Source organism: Lingula anatina, chromosome 5, assembly GCF_051362555.1.
Source record: "Lingula anatina isolate TDL-2025a chromosome 5, LinAna3.0, whole genome shotgun sequence".
NCBI classification, from domain to species: Eukaryota; Metazoa; Brachiopoda; class Lingulata; order Lingulida; family Lingulidae; genus Lingula; species Lingula anatina.
In genome coordinates, this window is record NC_141771.1 from 10,458,199 (window position 1) to 10,477,877 (window position 19,679).

The following is a 19,679-nucleotide window of genomic DNA, read 5'->3' on the forward strand; positions in this document are numbered from 1 at the left end:
CCTGATGGTTCTCTCAAATGTCACGGTTGATGTTGTTGCTTTCTTAAGTGCATATGTGGATATCACTTATGCTATCGAAAATGTATAAGTTGTATAAGTCTCCTGCATTAAAACATGTATGCGTGGCAGAGGTAGGTTTATTATTAAAGTGCATATAATGCCTGCTGTGGGCAAAAGCTATTTGTTTCAATTACCGAATACACGTGTGTATTAGCAGATGAAATGCTGTTGAAAGTTGGCTTTATTTGTTGAGCAACTCCAAGGCCACAAGATGATGATGTTGTTATTATCAAATAAAGATTGATCCAAGTGTTTTGTTTGTATCTCTCCTCATTAATATGAGAAAACGAATTGATTTCCGAAAGGTAGTAATCAGACACAATACACCGACCCCATTATCTGTTTGTTATACGAATACTTAATTCACAATTGTAGTCTCACGGTCTTATTTAAAGGAACTGGCTTACACATCATAGAATTATAATTTAGTAACTGAGATATGATTAAAAAGACATAGCTACATGTATAATAATTTAACTTAAGCTGATATCAATCATTTTTCACCTGGCGGTATGTAGGTATATCTCCTGCACATATTTGGTGTCCGGAATGAAGCAAAAGTTGTAATTAGCAAAAACGTCCATTAGCTTGGTTGTTGGATTATAGACGAAAATTATTTAACACAAGCTGGAGTTTCTCCTCCTACCATTCGCTTACGATTAACATATAATAAACACCGGCAACAGTATTGACTGGAAATTAGCTAAAATCCTTGAATCCGAGTCATTCGACATCGTAAAATACGAGATGCAATCGACATCGGCCTTCACCAGCCACCCTTGAATAAGGAGGGATGGGGGGTCTTTTGGCCTGACTTTTACAATAGGGTCCTCAAGTCAGCGTGATGAAGGCCTACGTCCAGGTTGGCCGCAAGCTAACGGCGGGGATTTTCAGCTTGTACTGAATAATTCTCATCTATATTGCAAGCCGCATTATTATAATTATCCAAGAATAAAAACACATTAATTAATTAAGGATCCAACTTGAGATTCATAGCCGTTCACCCTTCAAGCGGTTATAGTGCAACTTGGGTAAAGTGTCGATTTTCATAAGCTTATGTTTAAGAGAAAAACAATGGGGTTTTCTTATCGACTTTTGAAGCGCGCTGTGTGTGTTTTCATTATTCAGAAGACGGTTCAAATGGTATGCATTAACTGTTCTAAGTCTTCGGGTGGCAGCTGATCATTCCAGTAGGTGGTCGAGTCCTTCAAGTGTAAAAACAGGAAAGGATATGACAGACCTCTAGCTGGCTGGATACTGTTTCAATAATTAAAAACGCTGCAAAGACATTGAAGAATTTATAACTGGTTCGATACTGTCTTGTCGTGTGTATGTGGCGTCGAGAGGGATAGACACCGTGGAATAGTATCTGTAAAATCAGCGTGCAAACCAAGGCCAGTTTGATGCTTTTTTTCGTCAATGAGGCGTCGAACATATCATCTGAATCTTGTACCATTTGCCTTGTAGTTAGTGCACTGCTGCTGCGTGGGCCTTTATTTTGTAAACAGTCTAATGGAATGTTAAGGATAGCTGTATAAAAGAAACAGGAGTATCGACCACTGTGTGAGACAAGCCAGTCTAATATCAGCCACAAGGTGGACAGAGACAAAGCTAGCGCACTGTGGTTACACCTAGTTACACGGCAGGGCAATGAGAAACAAAACCCATGAGATTCATGTGGCTTGCACGCGGAACAGACAATGTGCTCTGTATTCGTTTTGTCATGGATAATAGATGCCGAACCCGATATAGTAAAAATACAAGGGATGAGTCTGATAGTTTACACAGCAGGCGAAGACACAGACACAGTAGTCAGTCAACAGCAGAGCAATAAGTGCGTAACCACAGTAACGGTATGTCAACATTTCCAGGGTAAGGTATGATTTATTGTGTTTATACAGTTATCATTTTCTGTAAAGCGTTGTATGCTGTTGAGTACAGTAGTAGGGGAAAAGGGAAAGGTGAGATAGGGACGCAGTGTACTTCCAGGACTCGCGAAGCTGGGGCAGTGAGGGGGAGGATAAATATACCATACCCCCTCCCCCCCCCCCTCCCCCGGTTAGGGGACAATGACGATTTTATCTTAATTTGTAGGGCGCTGTGATGGGACTATTGTTTGGTTTCTTAGATTTAGCTAAGTGTATCGAGGGGGGGGGGGGGGGGGGGAAAGGGGGTGCTTTCAAAGATAAAGGGTGTGTACATTACCTGTACCAACTGATCTTGACAGATGCCTTACAGCTCTAAATCGCCTAGCTTTACCATGTGTTGCATGCTGTTGTTGTACTAGGCTGCACCAAGTGAACCATCACGACGTGTTTATTGCGTAATGGGTACTGGTATTTATGTTTATCGTATGATTGTACATACATTATGCAGTGTGGCATATGAATGACGGAATTTCATTTTTTTTTCTTAAGCTTTTGAGCTGCCAAGACAGTAAAAAGTCCAGGTAGCTATATGCTAAATGTTTTGTCCGGTGGTTTCAGTGAATTGATATTGATTTTAAGAATAGTTATGAATCGTATACTTATTACAAACCCTTTGACGTAACTGGTATATGCATACATATCCTTAGTATTTACGACAGTATAGATTCCTTAATGGTATTCCGAAAAGCAGTTTTTGGCTACTCGCGCCGAGGTACCCTAGAGGTATCAAAAATTAAAGCAATACATTTAAGAAATAATGAAAGTGTATTTAGGAAAAGAGACGTCATTGTACGTTGTTAAGGTATGTGACTTGAAGGTGCTGAACTGTGTGTTTGTTATACTCATGGGGTCCACTAAGTATTTTTCCACTGTCTGCGTTGATAATAAAAATATATAAAAAAAAAACAATCTATAAAATCAAGATAGGAGTAGATACACGTTGGGTAATATAGTACCACCTCAAAACGCATTTTCTGAGGAATAAATGCACATGTGTCATTTAGAAAAGCAACAGACCCAGATTTAGATATTGTGAGAACATTGGATGTGTAGTTATTTCCTGTATTAAGGAAAGCTAGAGGACCCTCCAATATCCAGCGGTAAGCAAAATAATGCAAACGTCTATTAAACCCACATGGTTCCTATCGACTTGTAAGGCATTCATTGTAAGAGTTGCCTTAGCCGTCTGTCAATTACCGTAGGTATAATAATGCCGTTGTAGCACTGCGGGTAATGTAATATTGAGTAATGATAGCATAGGGAACTGATTGCGGGGGATGATCAAGGCGCTATGCCTTGCCGCACACCGTCTTTAATGAGGTCAGAACTCCGAAGATGTAGCACAATAATACTGAAGAATAATTAGGTTGGAGGTTCTGTTTCATCGAATCATTTCAGATCCTTGCTTCAACCACATGTACTGTTTAGCAGTAGGGTATACCATTGAGAGACGAGCCCTCTTAAATGCTTGATGACGTGACTGTATTATGTTCACTGACAAAATGTATTTTAGCGAATACCATAGGTACATATATGGAGAAGGAAGATGTTATAAAGCATCCGTCCACCATACACGGTGTCTGTCTTTATGCATAATACACTGCAAGTCAATTACTAGTACATTTTATATTTATAGATGCATTTTATTGCTGGAACTGAACATCCTGAAACATCGATTCATTTGAATGGCAGTTGAAACATCCTATCAGTTTTATGATCAATCTATTAGTAAACCGAAGGAATTTGTATACATCACTTAAATCAACATACCGTGTAGTAGGACTGTCAGTTAGTCAAATTGGAATTGACGCTACCGACTTGAATTCATGTGCAAAACAGCGGTGGCCAACATAGCCATATGACCGATGCTGAAATTATGTATTGGTTAAACCTAATGATACGATTTCTAATAGACTTCTGTTCGATGACCATCAGCATTTCTCCCATAGACCTAATTAAGTAGTTTAGTGCGATTCTGCGATGGAATATTCTCTCAATTACTGCCTCCAATTGTGCTATCAGAGACAGAGCTATAAGCCGCATAATATTCAACAATGCCAATAATTATCTATTATCTGTGCCAAATAGCATTCATTTAGACGTGCCTCATGAGTAATATTACCTCTAACAGCCGGCTTAATTCAGACATTACAGTAAGAAGATTTGCCGTCCATGTTGTTGTCAATAAAAATGTATAACGCTTACTAACACATTTCCCCCATGTCCTTCCGCGAGACAGTGGCGCCGCCATTTAGGTTCTCTATTTGTGCACTTGGTATGGGGTATGATGTTAAAGGGTGTGGCTTCTGTTTGTATTATTGTGCTAAAAAGATCGCCTGCAGACCACTTGTTTATATACATGTGCGTTACACAGTGGTGGACATAAATTGTTAACGTCAGATACTTGAAATCATTCTGTTTACTCTCACCAAATGAAAGACAGCAATGGAAGGTAGAATTGCACAATGGCTTTTTGGGATTTCTTAAAACTGGCGAAATTCGGTAACATTAATGTCTGGGTTTCTTAAATGTAAATGTAGTTCTAAAGTTTCGTTTTGCTCTAATTTATTTTCTTTGTATAGATATCCTTGAATGAAAAATGGTGGGTGTGGGAGACAAATGGCGTATCCGTTTCAAAACAACAAAGTAAAGTGTCAATTCAAATGGCAAGGGCTTTATCAAGCTTGGTGTCCAAGTCAACGGACACCATTAGGCGTGGGACAATATATCAGGATTCTCGGAATTGTATACGAGTCGATCATTTGAATTTCGATTTTTTTTACCGTTACCAACGTGCCATTATAGTTTTATTTATTCATCTAATTATTTATTTATATGTCTGTTTATCGAATCATATATCATAATCGACCAGTAATCAAAAGTGGCATACTTTTACAACAATTTTGACTTCATCAATTTATTATGTGTTATATGACTGGTAGTGCGTTAATCAGCTCTGAGTAAAGGTGTACATACGCGAGTATACATGAGGGACATTAACGTGTCTGGAAAAGCTTATTTCATCAAGTCGTCCAAAACATCAACTGTTACAGTCCATTAGGTAATGTTGTTCAAACCACAAGAGACTGCACAACCAATAAGGGTTAGTAACTGTGTATTCGAACAACCCTTCCACGAATCCACCGAGATTAGCAGTTCCCACCAGTTTGAACTCTGGTAACAATTGTTTTGTTTCGTTTTCATGCACAACTTTGAGAGTGGTATAACAAGATAATTGCTGGCCTCTGTTTTTGGAGAAAATCAGCTTTAATAAACGTACCGAGTAATTTGTTAATCAATCAGACTTCAGTTTAATAGTGATATAACGCAAATTGTATTTCTGTCACCACTACACAATAACCCTTTGATACTTGAAACATTTGCCATTAGGTACATTAGTTTTACTATGTTTTTTTTACACTTTTTTTACACTTATTTGAGTTATTTTTTTCTTAATGTACATGCATTATAACGTTCTATCAATATACATGTATGTAGTCCACGATTTCTGTAAATTGTTCATGTACAGTTTGTACACTTAATGGCCACATTGTCCGATCATGATGGATTAGGATATATAAATCATCATTGTGTTACAGCGAAAGTAAAAACCGGTACGCCATTACATATTCATAAAACGTGTGCTCAGTGTTGACGAATTAATCTTGCTGTGGACATTGTATGACAGATAAAATGGTGTTATTTTTTCATTAACAACATGTAAGTGCTTATTCTGCATTAAAATTTAATCTTTTTATTAAAAATCAGCTGAACTGTAGACATGACACTGTTTTGTTATCTCTCTTTTCACAGATGCCGTTTAGTAACCATTTTGATGTAATATCTTTATATGCACTCTGATATCAGGGGCCTCAAAAATAGTATACACAGTTTCGTAACAAACTACAAGCCGACCCTGTTGTCAGAGAACAATATAAACATTTTCATAAAAGTCATAAAAAGGCGTAAAGACACAGCCATTCATCGTTTGCACCCTGAATTATCACTTGTTTTATTTACAATTCAAGAAGTATGCCACACGTAATTAGAAAAAAAGCAAACGCTCTAATCTAACGTGTTATTCACGCCGCCACGTTTCCGTAAAATCACCCTGTTGGATAATTTAAACATGACCCCATATTACAATGGCATAAGTATGATCGATTTAACTGATCCCTAAATTAACGAAGACGGCTGTTCGCGTCACCTGATATGACCTTTATCATACCCGACTTTTCTCTGGTAAACATCCCACGGTAGATCGAAACGCTGGACTCGAAACATCTCCCTTATGGCTCCCAATGCCATTTCCTTATTGAATCCTTTTAACCCTTTTCAGATAGACGCTTTGTAAAAGCTTGGTCAGTCCAACTTTACAGGGATTCTCGCTAAGTGCAATCAACGTAACCAGCTCAATTGTCTGACATCTCTACTCAAGGAACTAGGGGTCAATGAAGCCTAGTGTACACGAAAGTTAATTAATTACCCCTTTGCTGCATGAAGAAGCGTGTCATTCAGTTAACCCGATTGCAGTTACCGATAGCGCCTCTGACCTAACTAGTGCGATGTACTTTTTAAATGCTACCTTATACGTTGGGGTGACATTTGCGACTGATTTTCAATTGGTAATCACTTTGTTATTTTAAATATGGTAGCATGAATTTAGCACACTCTGTTAATGTATGTATACCACTACACATATGGCATGTATACAATTATGTTTTATCTATTATTCCATATGTCACGGTCACAGGTTTGCATATTTGCTGTAACAGCCTACAGAGACCTAATATTGCAAAATTGCCAGTGCTGTATAGAATGCAACATGGCTACGTTGAAAGCCACTGAGTAAATTTGTTTTACGATTGAGCCAGGGCAAATATATAATTAATGACGTAAAGTAGTATTAACTGAGATTTTGATAAATCATATATCCTTTTTTAAATTGAAATTTCCGCTTTCCCAATCTAAAATCCATTGTGTATACATATAGTTCGCTAAAACGAATAACATCCGCAAGGCAATCTAATAATAGAGTTCACGGCATTGTTTTCTTTCCAAGTATTTCCTCGAGGAATTGAGAAGCGGTGTATTGTTGTTTTCAGTTACACATCATCGACATCTCTCCTATCGCAATGTCTTCTTCAATGGAAGCGTCAGAAAAATGTTATGGAAAGCTACACTACTATGCTCAATTCCCAAAGTGTTCGTCAAAAAATCGATACTCCTCCTATGTCGTATTTAATGACAGAAATTAATTTTTGCTGATCAAAATAGTGAAATAAAACGGAAGGGCAGAGCAAAAACTAATGAGATATGCATTATATAAGTGCCTTGATTCCTGAAGTTTCATGATTTCCCTTGAGACGCTGAGGTGAATCATTATGCACATTAACACGCAGGGGCTGTCAAAGGTAAGCGCCTCTGGGGTTTCTTTAATTCATTAAGGGAAGGTTTTACCGTTCCTGTAGATTGTTTCCATCTTTTAAGACCCATTAGTCGCCTATGAGGGTATCTAACAGGGTTTATTTTGGCCGGGGCGTTAATATTTGTATCCTTGTTTTATGAATGATTTGATTTTAGAGACGTCTAAAAGCATCAAGCCGTCAAATGGATTATTTTAGAGGATATTTCTAAGAAATCACAGGAAGAGAGTGAATGTTGAACAGGTTTCAATGGAGTGTCTAAAAACACAAGGGACCAGAAATGTTCCCTTTGGCATTCTTTCTAACAAAAAGCGTCCGTTCAGGGCGTAAGCTATTGTCTTGTTAAATGTCTAGCAGTTTGAAATAAAGGGGGTTTCTTCAGAAATGTCGCCTACTTACTCGCCTGTCTTTTCCATCTCATTTTTTAAACTCTAAAGGTCTTTCCCGATGGCCGTTGTCCCGGAGGGAAATGGAACGCATTTCTTGGCTAATACACTGCAGTTGGGAACGCTGCAAAGGGAAACGTGCTTCGACTTTATGTCGAATCCCTTGTCGAGATTTAACGAGATTACACCGGATTTGGAGAGATCTGAGGTTGTGATAATCGCAGCTTAGTTAGGATCCTGCAGCCGATAAATGGTCGCAGTGGATTGTAATTCATTTTTCTTGTCTTGATCAAGAGACCGTCAAAATAAATTCTCAATTGATTTGATATGTAAATAGAGGTAATTGTTACCATCTCTCCGTGTAGTTGTATTTTCTTTTTACCAATATGTTGCCAAATGAGGGTCACCTTCACAGAACGTACTCCAAATATATTTTAACCAGCCAGTAGTATTCAGGTTCATGCACTTTAATAACTTAATTCCGACCGTGAATTCGAACGACCGTAAGCGAGCACGCACGCACACAATCTGGCGCACACAATCGCTCGTACACACTAACAACGCACTTGGGCAGGGATTTTTTTTTCGTTTGGAATGTACGAAAGTTGCGCTTTTATGTCTATTCCATATTGTGGACCGGTAATGAAATTGCTATCACTGTTCTGCTTTGCGTTCTTTTAACTCCTGAATCCATTGTGCACTGCATGCACTAATCCTTATTACAAAGCGAGAAAAATTATAACGTACATTTCTCCGAATTCCAGATACCATGAAAGTCAACTCGAATCCATACAGTGCGAATGTCGTTTTCAGTTATCATCATTTTCTTCGTATTTCACGGCACGTTTCCAAGTCCATCATAATCCCACTCTTTCTCAATCCATTTTGTACAGTTCAATTATTTCCTCATATGCTACAATTACTTTTCCAATCATCGGCCCCCCCTGAAGAATCGTACTTTCCAAGTATCTTATAACAACTGCCTTGTTGTGTGTGTGTGTCTGAGTTGATATGTGGAAGATATTTGGAATGAGACCGAGAGAGAACATCGACGATAACCATTTTGAAACGATTTTGAAACCATTTTGAAACCATTTTCTAATGCATTTCCGTAATTGGCGTCCTAAGCTAGTAGCAGCAGGGGATAAAAGGCGTATACATTTTAAAGGCTGTTGACTCTAATAACTGAGTTTGGTTCCCGATAAGTCATAATTACGTGTCGAGTGCATAAAATATCTTAATATGTACATGGCATGATTACGTCACTCTCCCTATGATGATTTTTGAAGAGAAGTATGATTGGTCGTACATTTAGTTGCATTGTGGATGTATTTGGCGCAAGGAAGGGAGGTTAAATCCCTAGTCTACTTACTGCTAGACATTTTGATCAAGAAATATAAATGCAATTGCATTAGCCTTTTTCTATTACCAACGATTTGCAGTTAAAAATACGTCGCAGATATGAAAAAAATCCCAGAATTCCGTTCACATCCAGAACAAATTGATATCAGTTTTTGCTACTTTTTCCGATTACACTTCACTCACTGAGGATACGGGGTTACCAAGTTTTGCCAACATCAGGTTTGTTTATCTTAAGGCAAAACAGATAGAAGGTACATCCTTGAATACCAAACGGTTTCAAAATCGGATTATGTCAGCCAAAGACAACTAGACGTGACGCAACGATCACGATCACCATTATAGTACCAAACAAATCAATTGAAGCGTGGCCATCAATAATTACATATGATTAATGACACCCTGCACAGCAGGTGGGCAATGGGACCTCAGGAAATGGGATGATTATAATACGGAGAAAATGACAGATTTCACTGGTATTTGTTGTCTCCTCACACACTGGGTTGACCTCCTAATGCAAGTTGATTTGCTTGTAACTTAATTACTGTATGGCGTGCGGCCGAGCGCTTGAATGTATCTAATTAGCTTAGTTACCATTCGGAACCCTCATGGAATTTCAAACTCAAGTCGAATTGTCTGCACACAGGCAAGTACACGTTGGTAAAAAGATACTAAGTGGCGTTCTCTTTTTAATTGTCCAATATATTGAGAAAGCAATGTTCCCGCTCTTTCATCGTTTTTTTCCTTTGAAAATATGGATTCACTCTGTTGTAACATTTCCTGGTTGAAAATCCCACTGCACCAACATATGATTCAATGCACTGCAATACTTCTCACAAACAATTATTGCACTACGTGTATAAGGGTCCTTTTGGTGTTTATGAAAACCCCAAATCGTTTCGAATAAATAAAATATACGTGCTGCGATACAGCGTTGTGAGGATGATAATAAATATTTAATCTGGTTCGATGGCCATTATCTGTACAGATTTCACACTAGTCGATAACACTCGTTTATCTTGTCGTTTTTCTAGTACTTTATCGTTGTTATTTTTTCACTCTTTGAGTTGGTGGCTATCCCATAAAGCGAGAAATGACCTGATAATATCTTGCACGACTTAAAGTTATTGGTGTTAAGCCAACAGGTCCTAGCTATTTGTTTAAGTCCATGTCTTTTTTTTCCAAACGTGCTTTTGGTCCAGTGTTCCTGTGAAAATGTCATATGGTATGCGATGGGAGGCAGGGTTATTGGGTTCCGATGTTGATGTCCCATCCGTATGACCGCACTGAAAACAACTTCGTGTCACGTTTTGATTGTAATGCTGACTACAATGTTTGCAGCGGTGCCAGTATTTTTTTTATTTTGAAACTGTACTTTTGTTCCGTTTCGGCTTGGTGTGCGTTGTAAGTAATTTAAAATATTTAGCTAATTACCCTAATTACCCGAATGCATAGCACATGTGTGCCAAGATATGAAGCCGGATTTGTTTTTGTTCTCGAGTTCAAACTATGCGAGTTTTGCCGAGGGTGCCTACACAAACCCCATTTTGTTTACAGTGTGCATGTTTTTGAGCCATTCACGTATTCCTATATGCATGCATGACAACAGGTAAGGGTATATGGTGATTTCTAATTGGTGAACCATTGATAGTATTGATAGATACAGAGAGACAAATAGATATGTATGGAGAGAAAGATAGACAGCGGGCTGGACTTTGACACTTTTAGTTGTAGAGACCTGATTTTTGCAGTCAGTTAAGTAAACCGTGTAGTAGAGAAAACTATACCTGCCTCCTGTCTCAGTTGTCTTATTGGTGAAAAGCAAATCTAAGAACCCAAATAACCAACGGGTTGGTTATTACAGTATGATTGTCAGAAAATTTAATTATCGAAACATTATAAGTCTGCTTTTTGCCTTTAGATTCAATTCTTCATCTCTTCTGTCGAGTTGTGCGCGTGGGCTCGCTTTGTTTCAATTGCATGGAACGAAACTTGTTAATTCGAAGCCATGGAGAGGGACAGAAATCTACCCTGGTGGTGGTGTAATATTTGAAAGGAATGAAGAAAAATTGCCTTCATAGAGGCTGAATAGCAATAGGATTGCTAGCAAAGTGTCAGGCGATAACGAGGAAAATCACGAGAATAGATCTACCTATCGGTGTTATGTCGTATAAAAATAAGACCTGCTTTCAAGCCATTGTTTGGGCGATTTCAATTAATTCTTGAGTATATATGAACATATGACGAATATGTTGCTTTTATAGATCTTTGACACATAATTACCGACAGAGTAAGCCTATCCAACAATTACATTCATGGTAAAATGTAGATAATAACAAGCTAATCGATCTTACTTCATGATGATCTGAAATAAGGATAAAACATGCCTTACCGCCAGGTATGCTGTTTTAAGTTTACATGCAAGGATCAGTTTCTGAATAAAATCCCACACTATTGTTTGAATAAGCTGGCGCACATACGAAAACGCTCGCAAAATATCGATATTCTTTAGGAATTTTATCAGTAATTAGAAATGATTTTAATGACAAATGCAAGGTAATGCCAATTCTATATCATATGACAAGGTATGGAAACTTGAAATATAAAAAAAAATATTGGTTGGTGATGATCAGCATTTAACAGGCATACTTCAGTGCGTGCTTTTGTTGTGACTTTATTTTATTTGTGCCAATCAAATTACGAAAAAAAAAACTACTTGTCGCATTTTTAGTCAGCTCTTTGTGTGTGTGTTTTTTTTAGAGGTGTCCTAAACAATTACAGGGGATAAAACCCACTTAATGTATTTGAATTAGGTAGTTAGGTCCCTAATTGAAGTCGTGTAAGTGGCGTATTAACACGTGAGAGCCGCCCAGCTGGTCCCTGGTATACGTTACCGCAGTCAATGCGATATACGTCAATGCTGTTAACCTTTGCACCTTTTAGGTTACACGAGAGCATGGGTCACATGCGGTGAAGACGGCGAATCTCCTCCAAAAGAGTGAGATTTTATATTATTACATAAACATACTTGGCATTCTTATTTAATTGAATTAAATTACATTTATAGTTAACGGTTAAATAAATATATCTAAAAAGCAGTTTGTGGTATTGTTATAATAAAGTGCTGCAATGCGTTAAAAAACGGTTAAATTTGCCTGTTGTCTAGTATATGGTGGCATTTACATAATTCCTCACACAGATGGTATCTGATACACACACACACATATTGTAGAATGGCTAATGTACTTATAGTTCATTATACTCACTTTGACGCGTAACATAGACCGAATTGCCTTCTAGAAGCATATCAACAATTGCAGAGCCCGTATTTAACGCTTAATGGTATTTGGGTTGTGTTCATTTAAGTCTTTACTTATGCCAGCTATGATGCTAAAATGACGTGGGCATATATAATGCATGATGCGTTATTTTTATCTAATTTATCTAAGCGTAGTTCACATATTTTTTATCTACAGCTGAGAGTTTTAGTATAGTAGTACAAAGGTAGTTTTAACTAGAATTATTTCTCTGGTACTGGGAGCGATGCGTCTTTGACGCGTCTTTGGCATGCAGGTTAATGTGTGGCTTGGATCTGAGACCATTACAAATGGACAATAATAACTATCAAAGATTCATAAGATAAGGGTTATGACCGAGACATTTGTGCATATTTTATGATATGACATTTTATGCCACAAACTCACACGAGCCTCAAGAAACTGCCTGACTCCCTTACACGATTCAACGTTGGTGGTTGATAGAATCAATCTCTCTTTTTGTGCGTTAATCACATTCGCAATAGGAGATATGTCCACTTTAAGTTATCCATCTTCCCTTCGGTGTCTAAACCATTGATTGATACTGTACCGATATTCGATTAAGGTCAAAACCTTCAGGGTTGTTTACAGTGCAATTTGTGACTGATTTAAACCGTTCCCTTTGTGATTTAACTCCTCAGTTCTACTCTGTGATCAAGGCAGTTGCCTGCGTTGCAATATGCTGCATTTGCAAAGTGGTTTTTCATACGCTAAGATGGCACATTGCTAGGGTGGAGCCTTGCAATGTGGTTTCAAATAACGAAACGATACTCGTCAGAAATGCTTTTGTTCACGTGAGGAATATTTATTATTATTATTATTATTATTATTATTATTATTATTATTATTATTTGTTATTATTATATATTGAAAGGAATGTCGTGTATTGTAAAATGGAATGGATCAACATGGTAATTTCCTCGTGTATACCATTATACTGTTCATGTTTCTTCAAGGAAGGGCACGCGTGGCAAAGTTATTGAAAAGTAACAGAAGAGTGCAGAAAGCAGACCAAGGTACGTCTATAACATACATGAAAACATACTTGAAACATACATGTCTCTAAAAGACATAAAAAGCCTTGTTTTTGGGTCTGCATGGATATATATATATATATATATATATTGAAATCCATGTCAAAATGAAACTCCATCCCGCTTACTAACCCGTCAGTAAGTTTAACATTGTAAGAGATATATGATTGAAAAGAGATCAAATGGCGCACCCTCTGTGTCAGGAAAAAACCCTAGTTTCCGGACTTGGTATTAATAATATGAACTTTGAGGAAGCATTCTGTCATTGACAATTAATGTCAACGTTAAGGGGAGGGTCGGTTCACCGGTATGGATTTCAGGACATGTGAGATGACCAGGATTGAGATCGTGATACTTTTAAGCAGGTTCTTAATGAATTTTTAACGGTTTTGAATATTTGTTTCAAGTAAGTACCATTAAGGAGATGCCGCCCATAGGTCGCTGTAAGTGTATGGCAATGCTTTATCGGTTTTGTGTTTCAACATACGGTTTCTTAACTTAAAGGAGTTTAACAGGTTTATCCAGGTGACATTTTGCACTTTCGTCTGAAAACGTTTTCAAGTATCGATAAAAAAAATATTTCATGTTTTATTGGCGGTGAGATATATACGGCTGCAGTATATGCTATTATTATTAATTGTAGGAATGTGAATTGACATGTAACATATGGTAGATTGCACATAATAACCATTATTCGACATTTCCATACATAGATAACGCACTGGTAATGGTTTTATACCCCTATTAATATAAAATGCAATCAAACATTGGAAGGCGCCAATGTCTGTTAAACGAGGCAATGATGTCTTCCTGACACGCAACGCGTGTCAAATGATTAGCTACCGTGACCTTTAAGAGTTCGACTGAACTATGGAGGTCGTTCAACCTCAAGATATCAAATAAGATTTGTTCGCCTAAATGCCGGATGAATAACTCATGATTTCACTACAAGATGTCGATAATGATATAATTGCTCACCAATATGCTGCCACAAATTCTGGGGGTGGAGAAGGCAACAGGCTACATGTACATGCTTCCGTCCACGGGAGCTTTAACAAGGATACAGTTACAGGATCATTAGGTAAACTTGGCCAGCATTTATACTCATCTTGATTGGCATTCTAATGCTATTGGCCGGCATATGGAAGAGAAAATTGATCCAGTAGATAAAGTTTCAAGTGAAGCAAAATGTGGCGCAGCTGAATAGTTCATGTTTCATTTAATAGCTCCGGTACCGTTTATATCTGGCCATACCGTACATGCATCTATGTATGTGTGCACGCATGCACGCACACACAGTGTATAATTTGGTACCGCCTCAAACACTTCTACAAACAATTATTAAAAATATAATGAAGTCTGTCTTGTATCATTGTTATTGTTACGACACGAAATGCGCAAAGCAGAGCAACAAGATCAACTTTGCCATGGTCCACATAGGTGGGTTGTGAACGCGTCCTTCTTTGAAAGTAAATTCGATTTCGTTTTCAATCTTGTCCCGCGAAGAGAAAGCTAACGTAGAGGGAAAAATCGCATTTAAGATTGGCACTTTCTTTTAATTAAGCTTGGGCGGATCGATGCCGTCCACAGGGAGGCTTGACCTTCTCTTCCCACCAGAATAGCCCGTGTCAGACGAACGTAAGAACATTAATAGAAACAAGTCTTTTTGAATTTGTTTGATGTGGATCGACCGTGACACGAAGTAAGCACTGCATTTTACAAGAATGCGGATAGTGTTGCAGAAAGACAAAAAATTGGCTGATTTTGAATAGTTTTAAAATCTGCTCAAACGCTGTAATCCGCCAAATAGGTATTGACCACGAGACGCGATAACAAACACCAAATAAATAAATAAATAAATAAATGAACAAACCAAACAACAACACTAATAATAATAATGATAATAATAGTAATAAAACGATTGTGTACTATCGCTTTGTTATTTGAAAATCCTTTTCAATCTTCGAAATTGCAGCTTATTTCTCGGTGCGACAAGTGCACCACGAACAACTCAACTTCCACCAGGACGCATAAGACAAATATTGAAAAGCGTGTACTGACATGGACTTAAAAGGCACCCCAAGTGGCTGAAACACCCTTAAATAAGTATGCTTTTAACACCCATCCCGCAGTCCTTGATGAGGTAATGGTAGCAAAATATTGGATAACATAATTGTAAGCATTGGTCTGATGTGTGTTTTTATGGGGTGTGCTGTGTAACAAAAACGAGTTAATTCAATTTATATATAGTGTTTTAAACACGCGGTTAGTTTTCCTGGTAAATTTACAAGATTTCAGCTGGTGCGAGTCGAATACGATACTTCAAAAAGCAGCTTATATCACTAGATTGATGCACAAGGACACACGTTGTCCAAGTCCCAGCGGTCGTTATAGGGCACTTTGGTATAATATTGTACTTTTAGGAGAGATTCAGTAGGGTTTTTGACACCTTGAAAGGCGTGACATCGTCAAATGTAACATGCTTTGAAAATGTTTTTTGTACCAACTCCGTGGTGTTTTTGGCCTTCCGTACTGTTTGTCTTGCTCACAAGAGAGTTACTGTGAAAGGGGTGGTAGGCGATGGGCCTTACATTTTGTTGTGATATATCCACATAGACTTGTGTGTTAAAATTAAGAGCGCATCTTACAGAGGATACCCTAACTAACGTCATTAAGTTGCTAGAGATAGCTGTTACCCTACGCTTTGATCAACCGCAAAGCAACACTACGCAGAGACGGGACAAGGTGTACATTTAACATGTAAATCAAATATAATTTTAAAAACATTATTAGGTTCCATTTTAACACGTAACCCCCCACATCAATACCCACCTCTTACTAGGCACACATAACTTCCTCATATTTTAGTTTTGCCGTACGGTTAATTCACTGCGGAAACATATTGCAGAAGCCCATCACCAATGAGATAAGCAATTCGAGATAGCCTTTGATTTTTTAAATCCAACCTGAAAACAACAATACTGGTGCCATTACTTGTATCATTTGACGGTATGCCGTCACATTACTTCAATCCTGCCAAATCACCGCCCACCCGCCGTGCCTTTTAAGGAGACTTTTAGCGACCGAAAAGAGCGGAAACAGGAAATAGAACAGCCTTATCGAATACACTTAACTACGGACTGCGCGGCAAGCGTCTTTCAGATTGCAGAGTCTTGTTACTACGTCTTGCTGTGATAAACTGGGTTTTCTGAGGACGCTGGCGCCTACGTATTATTCAAAGATATTTCGAAAATAATGCCGTCAAAGAAAGGTATTAGGAAAATTCTAAGATGTAATTAAACCGGTCGTTCAGTAGGGGCCTCCTACATCGTAATTGTTTCTAACAGTAAGTTAAGAAATGGAAAATGCCACAATGAGTAATTGGAAGGGAGAAATACTAATGCAATGTAACACAGAACTTTACAAAACATTAAGTCTTTCTTCTAAATTGTAACGTGCAGGCATTTGCCTTGAAACATGCGCATTACATTATCAACCGATTTTAGATAAAGATTACATGAAACGTTACATCCGGGAAGTCGGACTTGCAAACCGAAAAAATACCCATAACGACAAGCTTGTAGATACGTTTGCGACAAGACAGTGCAGGGGGCTCTCTGTTAAACCAGGCCGTTTCATAATCCGTATTCTAAACTTCAGTTTAAAAGTTTGTCAATGTCCCTTTCGTTTAGCCCTGTGCATGACTTTCAGGTTTGTCCCATAAGCACTTATCCTTACCTCTGAGGATCACGAAACTGATACTGATCGCGAACCCTTGATGATGTCAAACTGACAAGTTAATTCGCTCAGATATAATCTCGATGCATTGCTCTTGTTTGGATAACGACATTGGGTGTGTGCCGAGGCAGTCATCCGCTTGGCTAAGCTTGTCGTGCCGGGAATTACACCGGACAACGCCTTGGCGTGCAAGAAACTAAGAGAACAAAAACAAAAACGGACGATTAATTTCCCAATGGCAATAGACCTTTGCTTCAACGAAGCAACCTTTTAAAAATAACCTATTTAGCTGAATGGAATGTTACACTAATTAAGTATTCATTTCCCCGAGGATAAAAAACGCCCTGTTAAGGTATTGTTTATAACACTTAGTTGTGGTGAAATAAGCGATTTTTGGATATGACTAATATCTTTAAACGGTCGTTAATCTAATTCAAGATCGTTCCTGTTATTCGTGAGTTTTATGAAGGTTGCAATTCCTGATGGTATAGAAAGCATTTGTTTGAGTTTAATGCAGCAAAAAAGTTTGTTTTGGTGTATAAACGCAAATAAGGTTTGTGACAGTGAGTGATAACATCGGTGGACAGTTATGGAACCATCAAAACTGACCAAAGTTTAAGGCCGTCCAACAGACCAACGGAACGAGAACCGAGCATTTTAAACAACTAAAAGAAAGCCTAGTTTTATCTAGCTCAGGTGGCCGTGTAGTTGGGATTGTTTCCAAAATCAATACAAACAGGAAGTCTAAAGGAAACCGAAACCGGTAGGCTTCCTCTATAAAATTAATATCGGTTTGCAAACAATAGAAAAAAAGAATCGGAACGCATGTGAACGATTTGACCCAAATGTTACCTAGAGCATGTCAGTTCATCGTGTTGCCTCCTTTGTTAGGGGTTAAGAGAATGCTGAATGCGTCTGACGGAGGTTTGTAATTAGTATTATTGATACATCCTAGATAAAAATCAAACTCCCTTGGGCAACATCGCGGGGAGAGCACCTCGCCCCTCCTCGGTGCATTTGCGGCGTGGGCACAGTATCGACATTAAGTATGTTTACACACACTGCACTACTACACAAATCTACCTCAGTAAATGTCACTACGAACCGCGCGGATCTGTTGTGTGGTTATTAATTATCCGTACTGTAGAGCATACCAAAACACTCATCGATTCTTAATGCAGAAATTATAGATCGAGATCCAAGTTCCATTACTGCCAGTTATCCTCCTCCTAACTAACCTTATGTTAAATCAATACGGACATTATATAACGGACAAAGATACAATCCATACGGTTTATACACTTTGTCCGATGGGAGTGGGTGCCTAACTCGAATGCAGACGTGGTATCCGTGTTAAAACATAAAAGCTGAAGTACCTGCGCGTTCCCGTGTCCGGACACCTATATACGACACTCTATACCAGAGGGTGTCCCGTGCTCGGGGAAGCGCACTGCTGGTGCCATTTTTGTACACAATGATCAGAAGCGCACGAGCGCAATGAGAGGAAGCCAACAACGTAGAACCAGAGGACCGCCAACGGACTGAGCAGCTTCGTGGTTGAACCAATACACATTGTGCTTTACAATAATTGGAGTACCGAGCTGGGAGCGACCACCTGCATATCAATACTTCTGCTATATTGGCAGGGTATATTGGATAGGATTAAAACTGAAATCGGATTTTTGCTGCAAAAAGTGACAATCTAGTATATATTTTTTTAAAAAGCGAAACATAATAATCAGTATGTTGAATTTTAACTCTGGATATATTCACTCCGAAACCTAAGGGCACTTTAATCCCCTGTACAGGTGTTTTTGACTGGAAGCCCCCAGTCACATGGGCTCTACGGGATAGGAATGACGTCATATAAGATTGTTGTCTGGATGCCTGTTTTCAAGGCATTCTATTTCTTGGCAATATAGGACAACGGAAGCATTCTCAGAGGCTTTCCGTGGTTCTGGAAGTACGTTAAGGTACTGCAACTTTTCTGATGTTTTATTTTCTTCTGAAATACAGCCAAACGGACAATTGCAAGGTAAGTTAGCCGCTGTACGTGTTTATTGGATTCCGTCGATTTAAAATGCGTTACTTAAAAAATTAAGCTGGTATACAACTGTTGGTTTAAATGATATGGAATATAAGTATATGCATAGGTAAAAACGAAGTGTAGGAACATAGAGATGTTTCTTTGGCGTTAAGTATAACTACATAGCGACGTGGAAACAAAAATAAAATAAAATAAAATAAAATAAAATAAAATAAAATAAAATAAATAAATAAATAAATAAAAACTTAGGACTTGCGTCGACGCTTTATATACGAAAACATATTCATTCGTTTTTAAAGGCGACAATGTTCAGCTTTTAAATGAATGGCGTAAAAGCAGTGCACACATATATATATTTCCAATGTATTGGAGTTAATATAGTAC

At 38.2% G+C, this 19,679-nt stretch overlaps 1 protein-coding gene across 7 annotated transcripts in view; it reads left to right on the forward strand.

Annotated features, from left to right (window-relative positions):
- Positions 1-19,679, forward strand: part of LOC106164774 (5-hydroxytryptamine receptor) — a 108,179-nt gene that overhangs the window by 50,368 nt on the left and 38,132 nt on the right. The window contains exon 4 of one of the 7 annotated variants that reach the window (XM_087013512.1): positions 13,433-13,492. The exons of 5 other annotated variants lie outside the window; for them this stretch is intronic. The gene's annotated coding sequence lies outside the window, so the exon portion shown is untranslated. Of the gene's footprint in view, positions 1-13,432; positions 13,493-18,613; positions 19,284-19,679 lie in introns of those variants that run through there. One more of the 7 variants, XM_013542794.3, reaches the window with a different exon arrangement.